At 41.9% G+C, this 14,773-nt stretch overlaps 1 protein-coding gene across 10 annotated transcripts in view; it reads right to left on the reverse strand.

Moving 5' to 3' along the window:
- Window positions 1–14,773, reverse strand: part of HRH1 (histamine receptor H1) — a 127,589-nt gene that overhangs the window by 62,110 nt on the left and 50,706 nt on the right. The window contains exon 1 of one of the 10 annotated variants that reach the window (XM_069083944.1): window positions 1,325–3,082. The exons of the other annotated variants lie outside the window; for them this stretch is intronic. The gene's annotated coding sequence lies outside the window, so the exon portion shown is untranslated. Of the gene's footprint in view, window positions 1–1,324; window positions 3,083–14,773 lie in introns of those variants that run through there. 10 annotated transcript variants of the gene reach the window in all.

Here is a 14,773-nt window from a genome sequence, read left to right on the forward strand (position 1 = left end):
CTTCTTCTTCTTCTTCTTCTTCTTCTTCTTCTTCTTCTTCTTCTTCTCCTTCTCCTTCTCCTCCTTCTCCTTCTCCTCCTCCTCCTTCTCCTTCTCCTCTTCCTCCTTCTCCTTCTCCTCCTCCTCCTCCCCCTTTTTCTTATTCTTCCTCTTCACAGTTGGGGTTAACTGACTTGCCCAGGGTCACCCAGCTAGTAAGTGGCTGATGCCAGATTTGAATCAAGGTCCTCCTGACTCCAGGACTGGTGCTTTATCTGCTGTGCAGCCTAGTTGTCCCACATTTATCTCTTCTCTATTCACACGACCATCCTCCTTGTTTGCTCCCTTATTACCTCTCCCCCAGACAATAGCAGTAGCCTCCTAAAAGCCTCTTTGCTTCCAGTTTCTTCCCTCTATTATTCATCCTCCTTGTAGCTTCTAAAGTGATATTCATAAAGCATAGGTTGGACCACGTTACTCCTCCAACCTAAGAATCATCAGCAACTCCCTGTTGCTTCCAGGATAAACCACCAACTCCTTAGTCTGGCATTTGCAGTCCATTCTACCTTACTAGACATTTTGTTTTACATGGTCGATTCCAGCCCAACTGGTCTGCTTTCTGTTCCATGAATTTGATATTCCATTTCTTTTTATTTTTTTTCTTTTTGGAAGGGGGAAGGCAAGGCACTTGGGGTTAAGTGACTTGCCCAAGGTTACACGGCTAGTAAGTGTTAAGTGTCTGAGGCCAGATTTGAACTCAGGTACTCCTGACTTCAGGGCCGGTGCTCTATTCACTGCACCACCTAGTAGCCCCTTGATATTCCATTTCTGACCCCAATACATGGGTTATCTCTTATACCTGGAATGTACTCCCTTCTTACCTCTGTTTCTTAGAGCTCCAAGTTTCCTTTTTCAACTCAGGAACCACATTCTATGGGAAATCTACCTGATCCCACTAGCCAATGGTTTTCTTCCCCTCCTCAAACGATATATTCATACAAAATATTTATCTACATATACGTGTGTGTATATATATGTATGTATACAAATATGTTTACATTCCTTAAAATTTTGTGCCTTTCACCTGTTCCTCTCCTCTCCTCCCCCCCCCCCGCCAGTGTAATATAAGCTCTGTAAGGGTAGGAATTGTTTCACTTTTATTCCTGTATCTCCAAGGTTGTGTACTGTACTTCATACATAGTTGGCACTTTATTAATACTTGTTGAATGAACAGCATACTTTGTAGGGATATGTGTAATCATTAGGTGGTGCAGTGGATAGAGTGCCCAACCTGGAATCAGGGGGACTCATTTCTACAAGTTAAAATCCAGCCTTAGGTACTTACTAGCTGTGTGACCCTGGGTAAGTCACTTAACCCTGTTTGTCTCAGTTTCCTCATTTGTGAAATGAACTGGAGGAGGAAATGGCAAGCCATTTCAGGATCTTTGCCAAGAAAACCCCAGATGGGATCATGGAGAGTTGGACGTGACTGAAAAATAATTAAACAAAAACACCTGTAACCATATGGTTCTTTTGTTGCTGAGCATTGTTTTCACTTCCAAAAATGTCCTTGCAAAGGACTATCTGTTGAGAACATCAGAGCATTGGATGAAGGCTGCCTCTCTACCACCATCAGCACTGACTTAGCTATGAATTGGACCCTGGTAGACATCTACCTGAGGTTATTCTGATATATTCTGACATTCTGATGCTGGGGTAGACTGCAGATGACTCATTCGTTGGAAAGTTCCAACATGCATTCTATCCTGCCTGTCTTATGTGGACACAGAGTTTCAAGTGCTTTGTTTCACAATCCCAAGGGGTTCAGAAGAGTTGCTTTGCTCCTGAATCACAGAATCTTGGAATTGGAAGGACCTTCAAGAGACTGTCTAGCCCAACCTGTAACTCAAATCGATAAGCAAGCATTTATTTAACACACTCTATGTCAGGCACTCTTCTAGGTACTGTGGATACAACTTCAAACAAACAAATGAAAAATAAAATAGTCTCTACTTTCAAATGGCTTATCTTACCAAGCATGCTCTTTAAATCTTCATTCATCTATTGCTCGAAGACATCCAGGAAGGGAGAATGTGCTGCTTCCCAGGCAGCCCATTCCATGTTTGGACAGTTCCAATTATTAATTAGTTTTTCTTTATATCCAGTCTAAATCTGCCTCTTCACATCCTCCCCCATTGCTCCTCATTCCAGTCAATCTGTTTTCCAAAAGCACTTTCAAGTTGTGCTTTGAGACAAACATTAAAACCAAACAAAATGAATGTATACTTATGATGGACTATCATTGACATTAAGCAGAATTTTTGTTTTTGTTTTTTACTTCCTAATGGAAAATAGCAAATCACCCCTGCATTTCCTCTTACTGGTTTAGAAAGTGCTTGAGTGAAGAGAGACAGTTTGGCGTGGTGGATCCAATTGTAGACTGGGAGTCAAGAAGACCTCTGTTTAAATCCCACTTCTGACACTTGGATGTGCCATTGGAAAAGCACTTACCCTCTCTGAATATATTTTCTTAGAAGTCTTATCTCTAGAGTATCCACCTCATGGGGTTATTGTGAGAACCACAGGAGATAAAGCATTTAAAGTGCTTTGTAAACTGAAAGCGATATTGGCATCAATTATGGTTAATTTCCAGGGGCACAGAAATGGATGATTCTGGACCATGAAACCTGGATTCAATAGCAATTCAACTGCAAAGCAAACTGCTTTGCCATTAGAGCTGTGTGACTTTGTATAAGGTGCTTGTCCTCCTTGGGTCTCAATGTCACCATCTCTCAAATTGAATTAGCTGGTAGCTAAAGTCCCTGACAGCACTGAAATGCTATGAATCTAAAATCCAACCCAGGTGCACCCAGACTCATCTTCAAGATGAAATATTTTAAAAATAGCTCATGATTTCTATTATTTTATCTGCATAATTTCTTGCTATGCAGACCCTAAAGTGAAGTGGCTGCTGTTCTTCTGATGGACAATAATTGTGTCAATGTGAACAGATGAGAACAAGGTTCATTCCTGAAATGACTGAGGCCAAGGGACCTTTTCTGTTATCTGAATATTTCAGGTAAAAATGGTTTTTATTGAAATCATCTCTGTGGTTGTCTCATTTCCTCCAAGTCTCTAGCCTGTTTCAACAAGACCTCTTCCTGCCTTCAATTGGGAGGAAGTAATTTCATCATCTTAATTCTAATTTCATGAAAATACCTAGGAAGGGAGAAGACAATAAGAAATATTTTTATTTTTTAATTTAATTTTTTTTTGCTTTTTGCAGGGCAATTGGGATTAAGTGACTTGCCCAAGGTCACACAGCTAGTTTTTGTGTTAAGTGTCTGAGGCCGGATTTGAACTCAAGTACTCCTGACTCCAGGACTGGTGCTCTATTCACTGTGCCACCTAGCCGCCCAAGAAACATTTTTAAAGCACGTACTGTGTGTAGAACATCTTAGTCAGCATTGGAGGAGATACAAACTTTGGAAAAGGCATATATAGATAGATACATAGATAGAGAGTTGGTCTCTGTGTCAGAAAGACCTAGGGTCAAGTCCTACTTTTGATATATACTGGTGATATGACTTTTGGCAACTGGCAGGGCCTCAGTTTCCTCATCTGTAAGATGGGTGTGTGTATATTAGATGGCTTCTAAGTTCCATTCCAGTTCCAAATCTATGATCCTTTTATTTTAGATTTGAGAATGTTATCATATTTATTTTACAGAGGAGGAAACTGAGGCACTCATGGTCAAATGCCCTACAAAAAAGTGACTTAATGGTTAATATCTGAGATATAATTTGAGCTTTATTTATTCCACCATGCCCACAGAGACCCAGATACAGATCCAGATACAGGGAAAGAATGCCCCAAATCAATCCTGCGGTTGTATGATCATATCTAGATTTCAGATATGTTTTTCCATTTTGTTCTCACAAAGCAAGGTAACATCACTCATATGGAAATTGTGTCCTGCAGAGGCCAAATGATTTGTATGAGGTTATGTGATTGTTCTAATGAGCTCCGTGGTCTGAATGTCCAAATGATAACCGATTGACTCTCCAGAAGCCAAATGTCTTGAACCAATTTAATTGGGATCAAGGTAATTGAGACCAAAGTGAATAGTTCTTGCCCACAAGGAGTTTGTAATCTAGTTGGGGGAGACAGGATGTACACAAATAAGGATACACAGATTTACAAGATAATTTGGTGAGAGGAGGAGCTAGTAGCTGGATGAGACCAGCAAATACCTCATGTAGAACATGTTGCTCAAGTGGAGTTGTGAAGGCAACTAAGGATTCTAAGAGAGGCAAGGAGAAGGTACATTCCAGGATGGCCAGTGCAAAAGTTTGGCGATGGGAGATGGTGATTTATGTGTGAAGAATAATCTAATGTCAGTCTGATGTACAAAGGGGAATAACATGTAATAAAAATGGGAGGATAGGTTGGGGCCAGGCGATGAAGCCACAAAGCAGAAGAGATTGTGAACAGTGAGTCCATCTATTGAGGCTAGGGAGATATTGTTTGTTGCTGTTCATCTTTTGTTCTTGAAGAGGACCAATGACATCAGGACGCAATGTCTTCACTTATAAACCAATTGGATTTAAGTGAAGGAGAACTGTGCAAAGTCACCAGCCTCACTCTTTCCTTCAGAGCCATCAGTAGCAAGACATAGGTCAGGACAACTGGAAATGGCCTTGGATGCAATGGGAGACCCTGGCTTTTTTAAGTTAAGGTCTTTCCCAGGTCTCAGTTGATCTGAGGCAACACCCATTCAGTGATTAAAGGCTAAGTAAGAATTGAGGCAAAAGATGGCTTGGTTTGCCTTCTCTAAAGAATCAGTCTGAGAGGGGAAGACCCTTAGGGAGATAGTTTGGGCAGAGAGGCCTTCCTAGAGACTCTCAAATCATGTAATACAATATAATGCTCTGATACCTTAATACAACAAATGCTCAAACGCCTATTTCATTCAGAGTCCTGTGACCAAGCATGGGGACAGAGACAAAGTTTAGGTACTCTCAAATCATGTAATACAATATAATGCTCTGATACCTTAATACAACAAATGCTCAAACGCCTATTTCATTCAGAGTCCTGTGACCAAGCATGGGGACAGAGACAAAGTTTAGGTAATTCACAATTGTCCTCATGGTTGTTCTCATAGAACCAGTAGGGGGAACAGGACAACAATTCAGCTAACTGTAATACAAAGTTTTATATAATATATGCATTAGAAAATCAGAGACCAAGGTATAGTGTAAGGTCCAAGGGAAAAGTCATTACCTATTAGGGAAGTCAGGAAAATCTCACTGGAAAAGCCAATACTTGACTTGAGCTTTAAAGGTATGGGGAGTATATCAACATGTTAAAAGAGGGAGAGAAAATAAAAATGGGGCCAAGATATAGTAGAAAGGGCAGGATGTATTTGAGGGGAGAGGGGAAGTTTGGCTAAAGCATTGAGTGCTTGTAGGAGAGTAATAGAAGACTAGAGAATGGAGGAGACTCTAGTTTCTGGAGAACCTTGAATACCAGGAAAAAAAAAATTAAATTGGTAGACCAAAGGGAGCTATTGAAGGTTTTTCAGTGGAGGTGTAGTAAGGCCAGACCCATGCATACAGCAAGCGCTGGATTAAGTGGAGAGATACAAAGAAAGGCAAAAAATGTTTCTGGCTTCAAGGAGTCTGCAGTCCAATGGGAGGGAACATATGTGAACAATGTGTGTGTATTTATGTGTCTATGTATAACATATACACACATACATGCACACACAAGCTATATATATGTGTATACACACACAGTTCTCTCTCAAATAAACTGGAAATAATTTCTGAAATAAGTAAATAGCATTAAGGCAGGAAGACTATTGCACTAGGTCAGGGAGAGTGTAATAAGGACCTGTAGTAGGGACTACAGGAATAGGGAAGAGGGCTCGTCAAACTCCCACATACCCTGGTGGCACCAGCACTTCCTCCTATCATGTTTGGTCTTAGATTCCCAGATTGCTAGTGCTGGAAGGGATTTTAGCGATCCTCTTGTCCAGCTCCCTCATGTTACAGAGAAGAAAACAGGTCCAGAAAGGGAAATGACTCATCTAAGGACCCACAGCAAATTCCTGGCAAAGTCTGGATGAACCATGAGTCTCAGATAATATTTTCTGCTCTTGCTCAGCCAGGCAGGGTTGTGCTGTGCTACCTGGCCACCCCAACATTACCATTTTTATTCCTGAGTTAATAATTAATGGAATATAAGCTCCTTGAGGGCTGGGATATCTCAGGACTTTTGTCTTTGTATCTTCAGCTAGCATTCAAATGTGTAACACTCCCCTGGGGAAGAATAAACTCTTCTGCTTCCTTCTTACTTCAGTGTGGACCTCTTCAAGGTGATTTTTCCAGGCCTTTGGGATCAAAGAATCTTTTCCTTAAAGACGCCTGCATGTCAGCATGCTCCAGAGGCTCTCTCTTAAAGTTGTTAAGGAACCATCATCTCTTTAATGGAGGCATCCTCTCCAATGATCTCCAATGAGATACAGATCTCAGCCCAGATGATGTTACCCTTGTACATCGTCTCCCATAAACTGGCATAAAGCCAATGTGCTGGCACTGGGCTATATAATACTGGCAGAAAACTGGTGTTACAAAAAGGAACTTTTGTTTGAGGGAAAAGTTTGGAGCCATAAAATAACTTTGCAACTTCTCCAAAGTAATCCAACCAGCTCTCCTCCTTCTGTTTAATTTTGGGCCCAGTTTATGGTCCATTCAAAATCAGACATATAGGGGACTAAATACTTTTGGTTTGCTGAAACAATTATGTTGGTGTCTTGTCAAGACATCTGTTTGCCATAGAAAGTCCATATAAGTGGTTGTGACCTAATCTGGGGTTATTCAGAAACCTTGGGGCCAGGATTAGGCCTCTGGGATTAGATACTTTTGAATACAGATTTAATAATACTTACAAAAGGCCTTCCAAGAGAACCTTCCAAGAAAGCCCAGAGGGTGGAGAGAAGATGAGACTGCTCCTGTTAGTGCAAACAGCTTCCTGTAGTAGGACCTCCCATACTCACAGGATCCATAGATTTAGAACCTGAAATCACTTTAGGGAACATTTAATCTAATTCGTCTATCCTTTCCAACTGTAGTTTGGAGGAAAAAGGACTTGCCCAAGGTCACACAGATAGGCTAGAAAAATGAGTATCAAAACCTGGATTTTGAATCAAGGTTGCTAGCTCCAAATTCAGCATTCTTTTGGGTCTCACCTGAAACATTACCATTTTTTTTTTTTTAAAGCAATCGGGGTTAAGTAACTTGCTCAAGTTTACACGGCCAGTTATTTCTGGGTGTGGTGCTGCTGAGTATCTGAGCCCAGGATTTGATCTCCAGGTCATCCCGACACTGGAGCCGGTGCTCTTACTCACTCAGCCACCTGGCTGCCCCTAAGCAATTGGGGTTAAGTAACTTGCTCAAGGTTACACGGCCAGGTGTTTCTGGGTGGGTGCCAAGTGTCTGAGCCCGGGATTTGATCTCCAGGTCATCCTGACACTGGAGCCGGTGCTCTTACTCATTGTGCTACCTGGCCACCCCACCATTTTTTTTTAAAGCAATCGGGGTTAAGTAACTTGCTCAAGTTTACACAGCCAGTTATTTCTGGGTGTGGTGCTAAGTATCTGCGCCCGGATTCGATCCCCAAGTCATCCCGACACTGGAGCTGGTGCTCTTACTCGCTGTGCTACCTGGCCGCCCCAACATTACCATTTTTATTCCTGAGTTAATAGTTAATGGAATATAAGCTCCTTGAGGGCTGGGATATCTCAGGACTTTTGTCTTTGTATCTTCAATACTTAGTGGAGGACTTGACACATAGTAGATGATTAATAAATTGTTGTTGAATTGAATCGAAATGATGCCTTGAATTAGCTGACAGCCTGGGAGGCAGGGAATTTTTCAGAGCCTAGGATCAAAGATCAAGCAGAAATATTAGAAGGATAGATTGGGGGTGGGGGTGGAGGAAGGTGGGATGGGCGAATGCAGTACAATATTATAAATGTTTATTAAGCACCTACTAGGTGCCAGGCATTGAGCTAAGTGCTAGGCATACAAATAAGAAAAAGGAAGATATTTCCTGTCCTAAAGGAGCTTGCAATCTAATGGGGGAAGAAAACACAAAAAGGAAGCTGAAAAGGGGAAGGTGCCAGAAGGGCATGTGGATAATGAAGTTGAAATGAGGCAGAGAAGCTGGTGACAAATTAAGAGGTGACTGGAATTTCAAGTCCTCTGTGAGGGGAGGCCACAGGAGGAGTCTTTTGCTTCTCCCTCCAGTCCTCCAGCGAGAGGAGCAGAAGCATTGGAGGGTGTGGATGGCATTGATGAGGGTGTGATGAGTTTCTTGGTGATGAATGCACCATATTTTCACAAGAACACTGCCATGGCACAGAATTCAGGAATGCCGTGCAAGGAGATTTTGTTACTGAAATACGGGAGGTGGAGGTGTGAGGGAATCTCATTGGTACTACCTATAAAGCTGTGAGGGCAGAATCAGAGAGAGACACCGCTAATGCGTGATGGTTAGCCTTGCAGTCAATCACTCTCTCTTTCACAAAGACTTCGGGGTTTGCTATAGAGTTAAAGAGATAGGGGACTAGATACTTCAATTGAACTGTGATCCCAAGATGTGGGTAATCTCTCCAAAGATTGTTGGCAGCCAACCCTTTGCCTTCATGTCCTCCTGGGTCCTTCCTATTTATACCATCTCATTAATCCTTCTCAAGGGGTTTTATACAACATGCAGGCGATCTTCTTCCAGATTGCCCAACAATCACAGAATTTTTGAGTTGAGAGAGACTAATGAAGTAGACAAACTCTATGCATATATATCCCTTGCTGTCATTACCTGAGGCCTTTTCTCTGATAATATCTTTGATGCTCCTTCTGAGGTAATCTTCTTGCAGTCTGACTTAGGCTTACCATGAGTCTCTTTGTTGCCTTTTTTGGGAGGCAATTAGGGTTAAGTGACTTGCCCAGGGTCACACAGCTAGTAAATGTCTATGGTTGGATTTGAACTCAGGTCTTCCTGACTCCAAGGTCAGCACTCTATTCCTTGTGCCACCTAGCTGCCCCTTCTTCATTGACTTTGAGTCGCCTGTCCTTGAATTCTTCATAGCTACATTACTTCATAGTTCAGAGCCATATTTGCATCATTAGAATAGTGTTCAGAAGAAAGGCCTTTGTCTAGAGAGAAATACTTGAGGTCATTAAAAGCATTGCATCATTTCCCAAATGTCCAGAAGTTCATCTTTCTCTCAATTTTGGGCCCAGGTCATTGTCCATCTGCGCATGGTGTCCATCCAAGATACGTCCATTCCAAGGGTTGTCCATTCAACTACCTATAGTAATCTGGGCAATTTGTATTCTTTATCTACTTGGGCTTATGCTTCATTTGTGGACACTCAGCTTGACCAAAGTCCATTAGAATGTAAACTCCTTCCAGGGAGAGATTGTTTCCTTCTTTCTGATTAGCTCCACCATCCAGCAGAATGCTGGTCATAAATAGGTGTTTAATAAATGCTTGTGAATTGACTGACCTCTTTGGGGTCATTCAGGATCTCATTTAGGAACGTCTGCAAAATACTTTGGCCACATAATAAGAAGACAGGACCCATTGGAAAAAGACCCTGATGTTGGGAAAGATTGAAGGTAAAATGAAAGGGGGATGGCAGAGGATGAGATGTATAGATGTCATGGAAGCAATGAATGTGAACTTGGACAGCCTTCAAGAGATGGTGAAGGACAGAAGGACCCGGTGTCCACAGGGTCATGACGAGCTGGACATGACTGAGTGACTGATTTCAGTCCCATGCTTGTATGTGATGCGAAGCGGTGGCAAACTTCCTAGTTTATATGAAATCCTTCTTCTATTTGGACTCTGAACACAACATATCCCATAACAGCCCAAGGTAAACACCTTTGGTGAGTATATAACCTCTTGTCCTGTTTATTTCATCAGATCTAGGCTTACTTTTTTCATGTCTATCATGCCTTCTCTTCAAAATTCCAATTGCCCTTCCAGTTATTTGTGACCTTCCAGGCTTGCAACAACAAAAGTCCATTGGTTTAAAAAAATAACATGTTAAAAAAAGTGATTTTTGAGAACAAATGAGTGTGTTGCAGTATGGTTATGACCCACTGGGTATTTATAAACAAAAGGTGTTTTTTAAAAGTTGTAAGAAACAAAAGATGGCATGTGAAGCAAGCATCATCATCATCACTACTATGCATGAGCCAGCCTCGGAATCAGGAAGACCAAACACCACCTCCGACACAGGCTGGCTGTGAGACTCTAGAAAAGTCCCTTTACTTTTAGGGTTGCAGCAGCTCCCAGCCAGTTCATATATTGTGTGACAGGTGCTGATCTGCATTGGCAGAGGGCTTTCCCCTCTGGGAGTTCCCTCCCTACCCCAGTGAAATCATAGATCTTTCCAGGTCTCTGTTCTGCAGCTGGTATAATGAATTACTCAGAGCACAGGCATTTGTCCTTTTACTAAAAAAATCTTCAATAACCTCATGGAGAAGTAATTTCCAAAAAAATTAAAAACAGTTCAGAAAAATAAAAGACCCTGGCAAGGAGATTCTCTGCGATCTCAGGAGCTCTCCTCCAAAGTTCTAAAAACCGCTTTTATGTTTTTCTTTTTTAAAAGGGCCCCAGCTAGGACCCAGATTAATTTGATTAGTGGAGGAGTTAACTCAAACTGTCTTAGCTCTGCACCCAAACTTCTTTTCTTTGCAACAACCTTTGCCGGTGTTGTGTGTATGGGGTTAACTCATGCCTCTTGTGCTCCACCAATATCCAAACCCTAAATATCTAGCCTAAAAAAATCAATAATGTACAGCCTTATATCATTCTAAGGTCTCCTCACAACAACAGTGTGAAGGAGGTAATGCATTTATTATCTTCATTTTCCAAGTGAAGAAATAGAGACCCAGAGAGGCTATGTGAACTTCACACACCTAGTGAATTTCAGATCTAGTCCTTGAACTCGGCTCTTCTGACCCTAAGTCAAATATGGCTTTCAGCCCAGGGCTCTGACTGAAGCTTTTGCCTCTCAGCCTTCCCCTCAGAGCCAGGACCATGGCCAGGAGGCAGGCAGCCTTTGCATCTTGGAAAGGAGCCTCTCCTGGGTGGGAACTACTATATTTACATAAAATGGTTTGTTAATCATGAGCTCAGCTTCCTTTTCTCAGTCAGCAACTTTCCCTGAAAGTAAACACTGGAAAGAAAACATCGGGAGATGGCATGTACACTCCTTCTCCCCCCCCCCCCCCCCATGTCTTGCAGGTGGTCTGGCTTCTTCTCACAATTATCTAGAGAGTCACATTCAGCCAGGGCTGGGCCCTCAGCAAAATTGCAAAGTTTGTTAGGGCTCCCACTCCCTCATAGGGTATCTTTGACTGATTCCTACAGGATTGTCTTGGCTATGATGTAGAATTACAGGATTGACTGGAAGGGCCCTTAGAAACTATACAGTTCAGCCCTTCCTACCCGACTCTATTTTACAAGGACAGAGACAGTTAGGTTTTTCATTGGTCAAAATATAACACCAGAGATGGAAAATATGTATAGTAATAGCAGGAATGTGTGCTGGTTGGGTAGAGAATATTAACCTTGTCTCCTTAGCCTACCCTTTGTCCTGGTCCAGTTGCCTGGTCAATCAAAGAGGATATTGGGAATATCTAACACTAAATGAGATTGTTTTCTGGAATAGTGGACTGCCTTCTCTACCCAAACATAGGGATCCAAAGGAAAAGACAAGGATGGTGGTGCAGTGAATAGAGCACCAGCCCTGGAGTTAGGAGGACCTGGGTTCAGATCTGACCTCAGACACTTAACACACACACACACACACACACACACACACACACACACTAGCTGTGTGACCTTGGGCAAGTCACTTAACCCCAATTGCCCTCCCAAAAAAAAGCAAAAAAAAAAACCAACAAAGGAAAAGACAAGTCTTAGCCTGGTTGCACTGTGCCGGGCTTTTGACTGCTATGTATAGTGACAAGCCTGTTAACCTTCCTTTCTCCTAACATATTGGTGCTGAGAGGGCCAGCAGGTGTCTCTAGACAAAGCCCAATAGCTGGTAGCCTGAAGCAACACCAAGCAGACATGATGTGCCTAGTGGGGAACAGGCCCAGTGGGAGCAGCAGAATGACATCCCCAGAAGACTATTGTCACACTCTATGACACCGGTATACCCCACCCAGTGTGATCTCTGTTCATGCTCACTCTCCTTAGTGATGGTGAGAGAGTATGTCCTTACTTTATGAGGCGGAGGATGTTTTCCTATAACGTTTCTTAAATATGCTATTTTGTTAACAATAATAATAATAATAACAGCCAGCATTTCTATGGTTGCAAGGTTTTCAGAGTGTCTACATACATTATCTCATTTGACCCTCACAAAAATTCTGTGAGATAGGTGCTAATATTGTCCCCATTTTACAGATGCAGAAGTTACTTGCCTAAGTTAGTAAGTTATATGTCCTCTAAGGCAGGATTTGAAAGAGTCAAGTCTTCCTGAACTTAAGTCCTGTGTTAAATTGAGTAGATCACCTAGTTAAGCTGCCTTTGCTTTGGACTGTATCCTTTGTCTGATTAGGAAAAAAAAGAAGTAACCACAGTGTTGGGGGCTTGGAAAATATAATTTTGAGTACATAGTGACCCACAGAGTATCCTGACCCTGGGTTATTCTAGGGACTTTATGTATGAGAGGGAGGGGTCAGTTTCTATATACAGATGAGGAAAATGAGGACAGAGAGGAAAAGATGAGATCCAGATCCATATAGGGAATGAGTCTCAGGGCCAGAATTTGAACTCGGGTCTTCTGACTCTGAATTCAATACTCTTTTCCCTATACCACATGCACTCTTCTATCCAACACTGTTTCTCAATTTATCCACTGGCCTCTTAATTATTAGTTAATACCTGTGTGACATTGATCAAGCCACTTTGTCTCTCTAGGAATCGTGTTCCTCCTGTGTAAAATGAAAGACTTCATTTCTTAGCTTGGATCATCGGTGTTCTTAGGGCCATTCTAATTTTTCAGCATTCCATATTTTGTGATTCCTTCCTGTCTTATCCTTTTCTCTTCTGTGATCCCTTCCTGAACTAGCATCCTATGTTAATTACATCTAAGTGCTGAGGGTTGTTGGGCTAAGTGGACTAATCCCAGAGCCAAAGAAAACTGGTCTGAATGGCACTTGGTTTTATAACTCCAATGCATTTACCATGTGATATTGTGCATTATAGTTACCTGTGTGTTCATCTTATCCACCTAATAGACTAGAAGCTTCATGAGAGCAGGAAAGTATCTTAAGCTAAAGTCTGCATAACCTCCAATGCCTAGCACAGTACTCTGCAAATAGCCAATGTTTGCTGATCAAATGTATGAGATAATCATGATCTCAGACAGGACCTTTTCTCTATCTTAGAATCTGAATATTTTCAAAGATAGGGATTGGTATCTGCTTGGTCTTCTCCACAGCACAGGGAAGCAAGATGCTGGGGGTCACATGGGAGCCTCCCTCAAGAAATCTAAGGGGCATTCACCATTTAGAGAAAGTGTTTGACTGACTTGATAGAGAACACAGCATGCAGTCAGTGCCTGATAAGCTAGAAGCAAGAAGTGGAGGTTGCAGAACAGCCAACTTAGACTTTGATGTCCGGGGAAATTTCCTAACAATTAGAGCTATCCAAAAGTGGAATAGGTTTCAACCTAGAGAAGTGGTGAGTTTCTCCTTGGAGGTCTTGAAGCAAAGGTTGGACGACGACTCAGGTATGTTATAGTGTGGATGCCTTTGGAGTATGAGTTCAACTAGATGAGTGTTGAGGTCCCTTTTTATTCAAAATCTGTGGTTTTGTGAAATACATATTCTTTTCTGAATGAAGGAACACTTGTTTGATTGATGTACTTTTCTCATTTCTAACTTACATCTTTGTTGTCTCTCTTGTTAGAATGTAAGCTCCTTGAGAGTAGTTGTTATTTATATCTCCAGAGCCTGGCATTATGCCTGGAACATAATAGGTGCTTAATAAATGCTTTTGACTAATGGACAATTGCACCTTTTCTCTCCCTCCCTTTTTCTACTCAGGAACAAGAAGTAATTGGTTCCTGGGCTTCTCATGGCAGCTGTCCAAGGTACAAAGAAATAACATCCTTAGTAGTACTGAGGCATTTCTCTTGGAGGAGAGAGGCAAAACTTTTTGTAATGGAACACAACTGACTAATTTTTTCTTGGTCTTGGGAGACTGGGAGGGTAGTAAAAGCACTTCATTTTCACAAACAGCTGCTATATCCTTTCCCACATCCTCTCTTTGCAGATTTGCACTAAGATTAGATGAATATATCAGTCTCAGTTTGTTACAAGAGCATCGGACTTTGAGTTAGCAGGTGGCATTTGAACCTGGGTCTTCCCAGTGCCCTATCCACTGGAGAGTGCTGCCTTCTAGGGCACCCACACCATATTTCCCCAGCTTGTTGTAAAGGTGTTTAGTACTCAGGGACCACTTAAAACTGAGCTTTGGCCCTTGAATTTCCATGTTGCCTGCAATCAAACCTAGCTCTTCAGCCTTCAGGGAATGTTTTTGTATTGTGGTGGTGAGGGGTGTGTGGATGTCTCTCTGTGTGTGAATGTGTATGAAGGGTCTGAAACTATAATGTCACCAAAGTTGTTTTGCTTACCTGTTTATTCTTTAAGCATTTCAGGGGTTTTCTTTTCCTTTTTCAGTGTGTGTATGTGTG

The sequence above is a fragment of the Petaurus breviceps genome, unplaced genomic scaffold (assembly GCF_028583685.1).
Source record: "Petaurus breviceps papuanus isolate PSGF00001 unplaced genomic scaffold, PetGlider_PUasm1.0 174, whole genome shotgun sequence".
Lineage (NCBI taxonomy): Eukaryota > Metazoa > Chordata > Mammalia > Diprotodontia > Petauridae > Petaurus > Petaurus breviceps.